This window comes from Phalangium opilio, unplaced genomic scaffold, assembly GCF_054372755.1.
Source record: "Phalangium opilio isolate 3A_F unplaced genomic scaffold, DU_Popi_V2 ptg007730c_1, whole genome shotgun sequence".
NCBI lineage: Eukaryota > Metazoa > Arthropoda > Arachnida > Opiliones > Phalangiidae > Phalangium > Phalangium opilio.
The window spans coordinates 229,102-238,535 of record NW_028324266.1 but is presented as its reverse complement, the minus strand read 5'-3'; the positions used below and the strand labels follow the sequence as shown (position 1 = coordinate 238,535).

Below are 9,434 nucleotides of genomic sequence, written 5' to 3'. Positions count from 1 at the left end.
CAATAAATAAAAATGTACCTTTATTTTTAATAACATTTTCAAAATCGACGTTTCTCGGCCAGAGAAGCACATTTTGAGAATTTTTTCACTATTTTAAAATATAACCACTGAAACCATTATTTTTGTACTTTTTGCTTTAATTCAAGCAAATATAACGATATTCATCCAAAAAACTGTTAAAATTCAATTTCCAATAAGAAATCGTTGTCACGGATTTTGTATCTTGAAGAAAAAAAACATGCGATTTTTTCGGTACACTTTTTAATGAATTTTTTACTGGACAAATTTTTGACCGAATCCAAAGAAAATATGTTTGCTTTTTTCATATCTATAGGAATTTAAAAGAGGAAAAAAAAGTGAAAAACCCAACGGCACGCAGTGTTCCTAAGTGGTCTCCCTCCCAAGTACTGACTGCGCTCGACGCTGCTTAACTTCGGTGATCGGACGAGAACCGGTGATTTCAGCTTGATATGGCCGTTGCCGAGAGTGCTAGATAATAATTCGAATTTAAATTAAGTGAGACAAATTAACCATCATCTTTTTAAAACAATAACAAAAAGAAAATATGTTTGCTTTTTTCATATCTATTGGAATTTAAAAGAGGAAAAAAAAGTGAAAAAGCCAACGGCACGCAGTGTTCCTAAGTGGTCTCCCTCCCAAGTACTGACTGCGCTCGACGCTTCTTAACTTCGGTGATCGGACGAGAACCGGTGTTTTCAGCTTGATATGGCCGTTGACGAGAGTGCTAGATAATAATTCGAATTTAAATTAAGGGAGACAAATTGACCATCTTTTTAAAACAATAACAAAAAGAAAATATGTTTGCTTTTTTCATATCTATAGGAATTTAAAAGAGGAAAAAAAAGTGAAAAAGCCAACGGCACGCAGTGTTCCTTAGTGGTCTCCGTCCCAAGTACTGACTGCGCTCGACGCTGCTTAACTTCGGTGATCGGACGAGAACCGGTGTTTTCAGCGTGACATGGCTGTTGCCGAGAGTGCTATTTAATAATTCGAATTTAATTAACCTTCATCTTTATAAATCAATAAGAAAAAGAAGATTTGTTTGCTTTTTCATATCTCATGGAATTTAAAAGAGGAAATAAAAGTGAAAAAGCCAACGGCACGCAAAGTTTCCAAGTACTGACTGCGCTCGACGCTGCTTAACTTCGGTGATCGGACGAGAACCGGTGTTTTCAGCGTGATATGGCCGTTGCCGAGAGTGCTAGATAATAATTCGAATTTAAATTAAGTGAGACAAATTAACCATCATCTTTTTAAAACAATAACAAAAAGAAAATATGTTTGCTTTTTTCATATCTATTGGAATTTAAAAGAGGATAAAAAAGTGAAAAAGCCAAAGGCACGCAGTGTTCCTTAGTGGTCTCCCTCCCAAGTACTGACTGCGCTCGACGCTGCTTAACTTCGGTGATCGGACGAGAACCGGTGTTTTCAGCGTGATATGGCCGTTGCCGAGAGTGCTAGATAATAATTCGAATTTAAATTAAGTGAGACAAATTAACCATCTTTTTAAAACAATAACAAAAAGAAAATATGTTTGCTTTTTTCATATCTATTGGAATTTTAAAGAGGAAAAAAAAGTGAAAAAGCCAACGGCACGCAGTGTTCCTAAGTGGTCTCCCTCCCAAGTACTGACTGCGCTCGACGCTGCTTAACTTCGGTGATCGGACGAGAACCGGTGTTTTCAGCGTGACATGGCTGTTGCCGAGAGTGCTATTTAATAATTCGAATTTAATTAACCTTCATCTTTATAAATCAATAAGAAAAAGAAGATTTGTTTGCTTTTTTCATATCTCATGGAATTTAAAAGAGGAAAAAAAAGTGAAAAAGCCAACGGCACGCAGTGTTCCTAAGTGGTCTCCCTCCCAAGTACTGACTGCGCTCGACGCTGCTTAACTTCGGTGATCGGACGAGAACTGGTGATTTCAGCGTGATATGGTCGTTGCCGAGAGTGCTAGATAATAATTCGAATTTAAATTAAGTGAGACAAATTAACCTTCATCTTTTTAAAACAATAACAAAAAGAAAATATGTTTGCTTTTTTCATATCTATTGGAATTTTAAAGAGGAAAAAAAAGTGAAAAAGCCAACGGCACGCAGTGTTCCTAAGTGGTCTCCCTCCCAAGTACTGACTGCGCTCGACGCTGCTTAACTTCGGTGATCGGACGAGAACCGGTGTTTTCAGCGTGACATGGCTGTTGCCGAGAGTGCTGTTTAATAATTCGAATTTAATTAACCTTCATCTTTATAAATCAATAAGAAAAAGAAGATTTGTTTGCTTTTTTCATATCTCATGGAATTTAAAAGAGGAAAAAAAAGTGAAAAAGCCAACGGCACGCAGTGTTCCTAAGTGGTCTCCCTCCCAAGTACTGACTGCGCTCGACGCTGCTTAACTTCGGTGATCGGACGAGAACTGGTGATTTCAGCGTGATATGGTCGTTGCCGAGAGTGCTAGATAATAATTCGAATTTAAATTAAGTGAGACAAATTAACCTTCATCTTTTTAAAACAATAACAAAAAGAAAATATGTTTGCTTTTTTCATATCTATTGGAATTTAAAAGAATAAAAAAAAAGTGAAAAAGCCAACGGCACGCAGTGTTCCTAAGTGGTCTCCCTCCCAAGTACTGACTGCGCTCGACGCTTCTTAACTTCGGTGATCGGACGAGAACCGGTGTTTTCAGCTTGATATGGCCGTTGCCGAGAGTGCTAGATAATAATTCGAATTTAAATTAAGTGAGACAAATTAACCATCATCTTTTTAAAACAATAACAAAAAGAAATTATGTTTGCTTTTTTCATATCTATTGGAATTTAAAATAGGAAAAAAAAGTGAAAAAGCCAACGGCACGCAGTGTTCCTAAGTGGTCTCCCTCCCAAGTACTGACTGCGCTCGACGCTGCTTAACTTCGGTGATCGGACGAGAACCGGTGTTTTCAGCTTGATATGGCCGTTGCCGAGAGTGCTAGATAATAATTCGAATTTAAATTAAGTGAGACAAATTAACCATCATCTTTTTAAAACAATAACAAAAAGAAAATATGTTTGCTTTTTTCATATCTATTGGAATTTAAAAGAGGAAAAAAAAGTGAAAAAGCCAACGGCACGCAGTGTTCCTAAGTGGTCTCCCTCCCAAGTACTGACTGCGCTCGACGCTTCTTAACTTCGGTGATCGGACGAGAACCGGTGTTTTCAGCTTGATATGGCCGTTGACGAGAGTGCTAGATAATAATTCGAATTTAAATTAAGGGAGACAAATTGACCATCTTTTTAAAACAATAACAAAAAGAAAATATGTTTGCTTTTTTCATATCTATAGGAATTTAAAAGAGGAAAAAAAAGTGAAAAAGCCAACGGCACGCAGTGTTCCTTAGTGGTCTCCGTCCCAAGTACTGACTGCGCTCGACGCTGCTTAACTTCGGTGATCGGACGAGAACCGGTGTTTTCAGCGTGACATGGCTGTTCCCGAGAGTGCTATTTAATAATTCGAATTTAATTAACCTTCATCTTTATAAATCAATAAGAAAAAGAAGATTTGTTTGCTTTTTCATATCTCATGGAATTTAAAAGAGGAAATAAAAGTGAAAAAGCCAACGGCACGCAAAGTTTCCAAGTACTGACTGCGCTCGACGCTGCTTAACTTCGGTGATCGGACGAGAACCGGTGTTTTCAGCGTGATATGGCCGTTGCCGAGAGTGCTAGATAATAATTCGAATTTAAATTAAGTGAGACAAATTAACCATCATCTTTTTAAAACAATAACAAAAAGAAAATATGTTTGCTTTTTTCATATCTATTGGAATTTAAAAGAGGATAAAAAAGTGAAAAAGCCAAAGGCACGCAGTGTTCCTAAGTGGTCTCCCTCCCAAGTACTGACTGCGCTCGACGCTGCTTAACTTCGGTGATCGGACGAGAACCGGTGTTTTCAGCGTGATATGGCCGTTGCCGAGGGTGCTATTTAATAATTCGAATTTAAATTAAGTGAGGCAAATTAACCTTCATCTTTTTAAAACAATAACAAAAAGAAAATATGTTTGCTTTTTTCATATCTATTGGAATTTAAAAGAGGAAAAAAAAGTGAAAAAGCCAACGGCACGCAGTGTTCCTAAGTGGTCTCCCTCCCAAGTACTGACTGCGTTCGACGCTGCTTAACTTCGGTGATCCGACGAGAACCGGTGTTTTCATCGTGATATGGCCGTTGCCGAGAGTGCTATTTAATAATTCGAATTTAATTAACCTTCATCTTTATAAATCAATAAGAAAAAGAAGATTTGTTTGCTTTTTTCATATCTCATGGAATTTAAAAGAGGAAATAAAAGTGAAAAAGCCAACGGCACGCAAAGTTTCCAAGTACTGACTGCGCTCGACGCTGCTTAACTTCGGTGATCGGACGAGAACCGGTGTTTTCAGCGTGATATGGCCGTTGCCGAGGGTGCTATTTAATAATTCGAATTTAAATTAAGTGAGACAAATTAACCTTCATCTTTTTAAAACAATAACAAAAAGAAAATATGTTTGCTTTTTTCATATCTATTGGAATTTAAAAGAGGAAAAAAAAGTGAAAAAGCCAACGGCACGCAGTGTTCCTAAGTGGTCTCCCTCCCAAGTACTGACTGCGCTTAACGCTGCTTAACTTCGGTGATCGGACGAGAACCGGTGTTTTCAGCGTGATATGGCCGTTGCCGAGAGTGCTAGATAATAATTCGAATTTAAATTAAGTGAGACAAATTGACCTTCATCTTTTAAAAACAATAACAAAAAGAAAATATGTTTGCTTTTTTCATATCTATAGGAATTTAAAAGAGGAAAAAAAAGTGAAAAAGCCAACGGTACGCAGTGTTCCTTAGTGGTCTCCCTCCCAAGTACTGACTGCGCTCGACGCTGCTTAACTTCGGTGATCGGACGAGAACCGGTGTTTTCAGCGTGACATGGCTGTTCCCGAGAGTGCTATTTAATAATTCGAATTTAATTAACCTTCATCTTTAAAAATCAATAAGAAAAAGAAGATTTGTTTGCTTTTTCATATCTCATGGAATTTAAAAGAGGAAATAAAAGTGAAAAAGCCAACGGCACGCAAAGTTTCCAAGTACTGACTGCGCTCGACGCTGCTTAACTTCGGTGATCGGACGAGAACCGGTGTTTTCAGCGTGATATGGCCGTTGCCGAGAGTGCTAGATAATAATTCGAATTTAAATTAAGGGAGACAAATTGACCATCTTTTTAAAACAATAACAAAAAGAAAATATGTTTGCTTTTTTCATATCTATAGGAATTTAAAAGAGGAAAAAAAAGTGAAAAAGCCAACGGCACGCAGTGTTCCTTAGTGGTCTCCGTCCCAAGTACTGACTGCGCTCGACGCTGCTTAACTTCGGTGATCGGACGAGAACCGGTGTTTTCAGCGTGATATGGCCGTTGCCGAGAGTGCTAGATAATAATTCGAATTTAAATTAAGTGAGACAAATTAACCATCATCTTTTTAAAACAATAACAAAAAGAAAATATGTTTGCTTTTTTCATATCTATTGGAATTTAAAAGAGGATAAAAAAGTGAAAAAGCCAAAGGCACGCAGTGTTCCTAAGTGGTCTCCCTCCCAAGTACTGACTGCGCTCGACGCTGCTTAACTTCGGTGATCGGACGAGAACCGGTGTTTTCAGCGTGATATGGCCGTTGCCGAGGGTGCTATTTAATAATTCGAATTTAAATTAAGTGAGGCAAATTAACCTTCATCTTTTTAAAACAATAACAAAAAGAAAATATGTTTGCTTTTTTCATATCTATTGGAATTTAAAAGAGGAAAAAAAAGTGAAAAAGCCAACGGCACGCAGTGTTCCTAAGTGGTCTCCCTCCCAAGTACTGACTGCGCTCGACGCTGCTTAACTTCGGTGATCGGACGAGAACCGGTGTTTTCAGCGTGATATGGCCGTTGCCGAGGGTGCTATTTAATAATTCGAATTTAAATTAAGTGAGGCAAATTAACCTTCATCTTTTTAAAACAATAACAAAAAGAAAATATGTTTGCTTTTTTCATATCTATTGGAATTTAAAAGAGGAAAAAAAAGTGAAAAAGCCAACGGCACGCAGTGTTCCTAAGTGGTCTCCCTCCCAAGTACTGACTGCGTTCGACGCTGCTTAACTTCGGTGATCCGACGAGAACCGGTGTTTTCATCGTGATATGGCCGTTGCCGAGAGTGCTATTTAATAATTCGAATTTAATTAACCTTCATCTTTATAAATCAATAAGAAAAAGAAGATTTGTTTGCTTTTTTCATATCTCATGGAATTTAAAAGAGGAAATAAAAGTGAAAAAGCCAACGGCACGCAAAGTTTCCAAGTACTGACTGCGCTCGACGCTGCTTAACTTCGGTGATCGGACGAGAACCGGTGTTTTCAGCGTGATATGGCCGTTGCCGAGAGTGCTAGATAATAATTCGAATTTAAATTAAGTGAGACAAATTAACCATCATCTTTTTAAAACAATAACAAAAAGAAAATATGTTTGCTTTTTTCATATGTATTGGAATTTAAAAGAGGAAAAAAAAAGTGAAAAAGCCAAAGGCACGCAGTGTTCCTAAGTGGTCTCCCTCCCAAGTACTGACTGCGCTCGACGCTGCTTAACTTCGGTGATCGGACGAGAACCGGTGTTTTCAGCGTGATATGGCCGTTGCCGAGGGTGCTATTTAATAATTCGAATTTAAATTAAGTGAGACAAATTAACCTTCATCTTTTTAAAACAATAACAAAAAGAAAATATGTTTGCTTTTTTCATATCTATTGGAATTTAAAAGAGGAAAAAAAAGTGAAAAAGCCAACGGCACGCAGTGTTCCTAAGTGGTCTCCCTCCCAAGTACTGACTGCGCTTAACGCTGCTTAACTTCGGTGATCGGACGAGAACCGGTGTTTTCAGCGTGATATGGCCGTTGCCGAGAGTGCTAGATAATAATTCGAATTTAAATTAAGTGAGACAAATTGACCTTCATCTTTTAAAAACAATAACAAAAAGAAAATATGTTTGCTTTTTTCATATCTATAGGAATTTAAAAGAGGAAAAAAAAGTGAAAAAGCCAACGGTACGCAGTGTTCCTTAGTGGTCTCCCTCCCAAGTACTGACTGCGCTCGACGCTGCTTAACTTCGGTGATCGGACGAGAACCGGTGTTTTCAGCGTGACATGGCTGTTCCCGAGAGTGCTATTTAATAATTTGAATTTAATTAACCTTCATCTTTATAAATCAATAAGAAAAAGAAGATTTGTTTGCTTTTTCATATCTCATGGAATTTAAAAGAGGAAATAAAAGTGAAAAAGCCAACGGCACGCAAAGTTTCCAAGTACTGACTGCGCTCGACGCTGCTTAACTTCGGTGATCGGACGAGAACCGGTGTTTTCAGCGTGATATGGCCGTTGCCGAGAGTGCTAGATAATAATTCGAATTTAAATTAAGGGAGACAAATTGACCATCTTTTTAAAACAATAACAAAAAGAAAATATGTTTGCTTTTTTCATATCTATAGGAATTTAAAAGAGGAAAAAAAAGTGAAAAAGCCAACGGCACGCAGTGTTCCTTAGTGGTCTCCGTCCCAAGTACTGACTGCGCTCGACGCTGCTTAACTTCGGTGATCGGACGAGAACCGGTGTTTTCAGCGTGACATGGCTGTTCCCGAGAGTGCTATTTAATAATTCGAATTTAATTAACCTTCATCTTTATAAATCAATAAGAAAAAGAAGATTTGTTTGCTTTTTCATATCTCATGGAATTTAAAAGAGGAAATAAAAGTGAAAAAGCCAACGGCACGCAAAGTTTCCAAGTACTGACTGCGCTCGACGCTGCTTAACTTCGGTGATCGGACGAGAACCGGTGTTTTCAGCGTGATATGGCCGTTGCCGAGAGTGCTAGATAATAATTCGAATTTAAATTAAGTGAGACAAATTAACCATCATCTTTTTAAAACAATAACAAAAAGAAAATATGTTTGCTTTTTTCATATCTATTGGAATTTAAAAGAGGATAAAAAAGTGAAAAAGCCAAAGGCACGCAGTGTTCCTAAGTGGTCTCCCTCCCAAGTACTGACTGCGCTCGACGCTGCTTAACTTCGGTGATCGGACGAGAACCGGTGTTTTCAGCGTGATATGGCCGTTGCCGAGGGTGCTATTTAATAATTCGAATTTAAATTAAGTGAGGCAAATTAACCTTCATCTTTTTAAAACAATAACAAAAAGAAAATATGTTTGCTTTTTTCATATCTATTGGAATTTAAAAGAGGAAAAAAAAGTGAAAAAGCCAACGGCACGCAGTGTTCCTAAGTGGTCTCCCTCCCAAGTACTGACTGCGTTCGACGCTGCTTAACTTCGGTGATCCGACGAGAACCGGTGTTTTCATCGTGATATGGCCGTTGCCGAGAGTGCTATTTAATAATTCGAATTTAATTAACCTTCATCTTTATAAATCAATAAGAAAAAGAAGATTTGTTTGCTTTTTTCATATCTCATGGAATTTAAAAGAGGAAATAAAAGTGAAAAAGCCAACGGCACGCAAAGTTTCCAAGTACTGACTGCGCTCGACGCTGCTTAACTTCGGTGATCGGACGAGAACCGGTGTTTTCAGCGTGATATGGCCGTTGCCGAGAGTGCTAGATAATAATTCGAATTTAAATTAAGTGAGACAAATTAACCATCATCTTTTTAAAACAATAACAAAAAGAAAATATGTTTGCTTTTTTCATATGTATTGGAATTTAAAAGAGGAAAAAAAAAGTGAAAAAGCCAAAGGCACGCAGTGTTCCTAAGTGGTCTCCCTCCCAAGTACTGACTGCGCTCGACGCTGCTTAACTTCGGTGATCGGACGAGAACCGGTGTTTTCAGCGTGATATGGCCGTTGCCGAGGGTGCTATTTAATAATTCGAATTTAAATTAAGTGAGACAAATTAACCTTCATCTTTTTAAAACAATAACAAAAAGAAAATATGTTTGCTTTTTTCATATCTATTGGAATTTAAAAGAGGAAAAAAAAGTGAAAAAGCCAACGGCACGCAGTGTTCCTAAGTGGTCTCCCTCCCAAGTACTGACTGCGCTTAACGCTGCTTAACTTCGGTGATCGGACGAGAACCGGTGTTTTCAGCGTGATATGGCCGTTGCCGAGAGTGCTAGATAATAATTCGAATTTAAATTAAGTGAGACAAATTGACCTTCATCTTTTAAAAACAATAACAAAAAGAAAATATGTTTGCTTTTTTCATATCTATAGGAATTTAAAAGAGGAAAAAAAAGTGAAAAAGCCAACGGTACGCAGTGTTCCTTAGTGGTCTCCCTCCCAAGTACTGACTGCGCTCGACGCTGCTTAACTTCGGTGATCGGACGAGAACCGGTGTTTTCAGCGTGATATGGCCGTTGCCGAGAGCGCTATTTAATAATTTGAATTTAATT

At 38.0% G+C, this 9,434-nt stretch overlaps 6 non-coding genes and 31 pseudogenes across 6 annotated transcripts; all 37 read right to left on the bottom strand.

Annotated features, from left to right (window-relative positions):
- Positions 1-363: 363 nt before the first annotated feature.
- On the bottom strand, positions 364-482 carry LOC149581679 (5S ribosomal RNA; annotated as a pseudogene).
- Positions 483-619: 137 nt separating this feature from the next.
- LOC149581678 (5S ribosomal RNA) lies at positions 620-738 on the bottom strand (annotated as a pseudogene).
- Positions 739-872: 134 nt separating this feature from the next.
- On the bottom strand, positions 873-991 carry LOC149581677 (5S ribosomal RNA; annotated as a pseudogene).
- A 121-nt stretch (positions 992-1,112) lies between these two features.
- Positions 1,113-1,215, bottom strand: LOC149581676 (5S ribosomal RNA; annotated as a pseudogene).
- Positions 1,216-1,352: 137 nt separating this feature from the next.
- On the bottom strand, positions 1,353-1,471 carry LOC149581675 (5S ribosomal RNA; annotated as a pseudogene).
- A 134-nt stretch (positions 1,472-1,605) lies between these two features.
- Positions 1,606-1,724, bottom strand: LOC149581674 (5S ribosomal RNA; annotated as a pseudogene).
- A 122-nt stretch (positions 1,725-1,846) lies between these two features.
- Positions 1,847-1,965, bottom strand: LOC149581673 (5S ribosomal RNA; annotated as a pseudogene).
- A 137-nt stretch (positions 1,966-2,102) lies between these two features.
- On the bottom strand, positions 2,103-2,221 carry LOC149581672 (5S ribosomal RNA; annotated as a pseudogene).
- A 122-nt stretch (positions 2,222-2,343) lies between these two features.
- On the bottom strand, positions 2,344-2,462 carry LOC149581671 (5S ribosomal RNA; annotated as a pseudogene).
- Positions 2,463-2,600: 138 nt separating this feature from the next.
- LOC149581670 (5S ribosomal RNA) lies at positions 2,601-2,719 on the bottom strand (annotated as a pseudogene).
- Positions 2,720-2,856: 137 nt separating this feature from the next.
- LOC149581669 (5S ribosomal RNA) lies at positions 2,857-2,975 on the bottom strand. Its single transcript, XR_016381048.1, has one exon. It is a non-coding gene; the product is annotated as a 5S ribosomal RNA (ribosomal RNA).
- A 137-nt stretch (positions 2,976-3,112) lies between these two features.
- Positions 3,113-3,231, bottom strand: LOC149581668 (5S ribosomal RNA; annotated as a pseudogene).
- A 134-nt stretch (positions 3,232-3,365) lies between these two features.
- LOC149581667 (5S ribosomal RNA) lies at positions 3,366-3,484 on the bottom strand (annotated as a pseudogene).
- A 121-nt stretch (positions 3,485-3,605) lies between these two features.
- Positions 3,606-3,708, bottom strand: LOC149581666 (5S ribosomal RNA; annotated as a pseudogene).
- Positions 3,709-3,845: 137 nt separating this feature from the next.
- On the bottom strand, positions 3,846-3,964 carry LOC149581665 (5S ribosomal RNA; annotated as a pseudogene).
- A 137-nt stretch (positions 3,965-4,101) lies between these two features.
- Positions 4,102-4,220, bottom strand: LOC149581664 (5S ribosomal RNA; annotated as a pseudogene).
- Positions 4,221-4,342: 122 nt separating this feature from the next.
- Positions 4,343-4,445, bottom strand: LOC149581663 (5S ribosomal RNA; annotated as a pseudogene).
- A 137-nt stretch (positions 4,446-4,582) lies between these two features.
- Positions 4,583-4,701, bottom strand: LOC149581662 (5S ribosomal RNA). Its single transcript, XR_016381037.1, has one exon. It is a non-coding gene; the product is annotated as a 5S ribosomal RNA (ribosomal RNA).
- A 137-nt stretch (positions 4,702-4,838) lies between these two features.
- On the bottom strand, positions 4,839-4,957 carry LOC149581661 (5S ribosomal RNA; annotated as a pseudogene).
- Positions 4,958-5,078: 121 nt separating this feature from the next.
- On the bottom strand, positions 5,079-5,181 carry LOC149581660 (5S ribosomal RNA; annotated as a pseudogene).
- Positions 5,182-5,315: 134 nt separating this feature from the next.
- Positions 5,316-5,434, bottom strand: LOC149581659 (5S ribosomal RNA; annotated as a pseudogene).
- Positions 5,435-5,571: 137 nt separating this feature from the next.
- LOC149581658 (5S ribosomal RNA) lies at positions 5,572-5,690 on the bottom strand (annotated as a pseudogene).
- A 137-nt stretch (positions 5,691-5,827) lies between these two features.
- Positions 5,828-5,946, bottom strand: LOC149581657 (5S ribosomal RNA). The gene has a single exon (XR_016380781.1). It is a non-coding gene; the product is annotated as a 5S ribosomal RNA (ribosomal RNA).
- A 137-nt stretch (positions 5,947-6,083) lies between these two features.
- LOC149581656 (5S ribosomal RNA) lies at positions 6,084-6,202 on the bottom strand (annotated as a pseudogene).
- A 122-nt stretch (positions 6,203-6,324) lies between these two features.
- Positions 6,325-6,427, bottom strand: LOC149581655 (5S ribosomal RNA; annotated as a pseudogene).
- A 138-nt stretch (positions 6,428-6,565) lies between these two features.
- LOC149581654 (5S ribosomal RNA) lies at positions 6,566-6,684 on the bottom strand (annotated as a pseudogene).
- A 137-nt stretch (positions 6,685-6,821) lies between these two features.
- LOC149581653 (5S ribosomal RNA) lies at positions 6,822-6,940 on the bottom strand. Its single transcript, XR_016381036.1, has one exon. It is a non-coding gene; the product is annotated as a 5S ribosomal RNA (ribosomal RNA).
- Positions 6,941-7,077: 137 nt separating this feature from the next.
- LOC149581652 (5S ribosomal RNA) lies at positions 7,078-7,196 on the bottom strand (annotated as a pseudogene).
- A 121-nt stretch (positions 7,197-7,317) lies between these two features.
- Positions 7,318-7,420, bottom strand: LOC149581651 (5S ribosomal RNA; annotated as a pseudogene).
- A 134-nt stretch (positions 7,421-7,554) lies between these two features.
- LOC149581650 (5S ribosomal RNA) lies at positions 7,555-7,673 on the bottom strand (annotated as a pseudogene).
- Positions 7,674-7,794: 121 nt separating this feature from the next.
- Positions 7,795-7,897, bottom strand: LOC149581649 (5S ribosomal RNA; annotated as a pseudogene).
- A 137-nt stretch (positions 7,898-8,034) lies between these two features.
- LOC149581648 (5S ribosomal RNA) lies at positions 8,035-8,153 on the bottom strand (annotated as a pseudogene).
- Positions 8,154-8,290: 137 nt separating this feature from the next.
- LOC149581647 (5S ribosomal RNA) lies at positions 8,291-8,409 on the bottom strand (annotated as a pseudogene).
- A 122-nt stretch (positions 8,410-8,531) lies between these two features.
- Positions 8,532-8,634, bottom strand: LOC149581646 (5S ribosomal RNA; annotated as a pseudogene).
- A 138-nt stretch (positions 8,635-8,772) lies between these two features.
- LOC149581645 (5S ribosomal RNA) lies at positions 8,773-8,891 on the bottom strand (annotated as a pseudogene).
- Positions 8,892-9,028: 137 nt separating this feature from the next.
- Positions 9,029-9,147, bottom strand: LOC149581644 (5S ribosomal RNA). Its single transcript, XR_016381035.1, has one exon. It is a non-coding gene; the product is annotated as a 5S ribosomal RNA (ribosomal RNA).
- A 137-nt stretch (positions 9,148-9,284) lies between these two features.
- LOC149581643 (5S ribosomal RNA) lies at positions 9,285-9,403 on the bottom strand. The gene has a single exon (XR_016381093.1). It is a non-coding gene; the product is annotated as a 5S ribosomal RNA (ribosomal RNA).
- Positions 9,404-9,434: the final 31 nt, after the last annotated feature.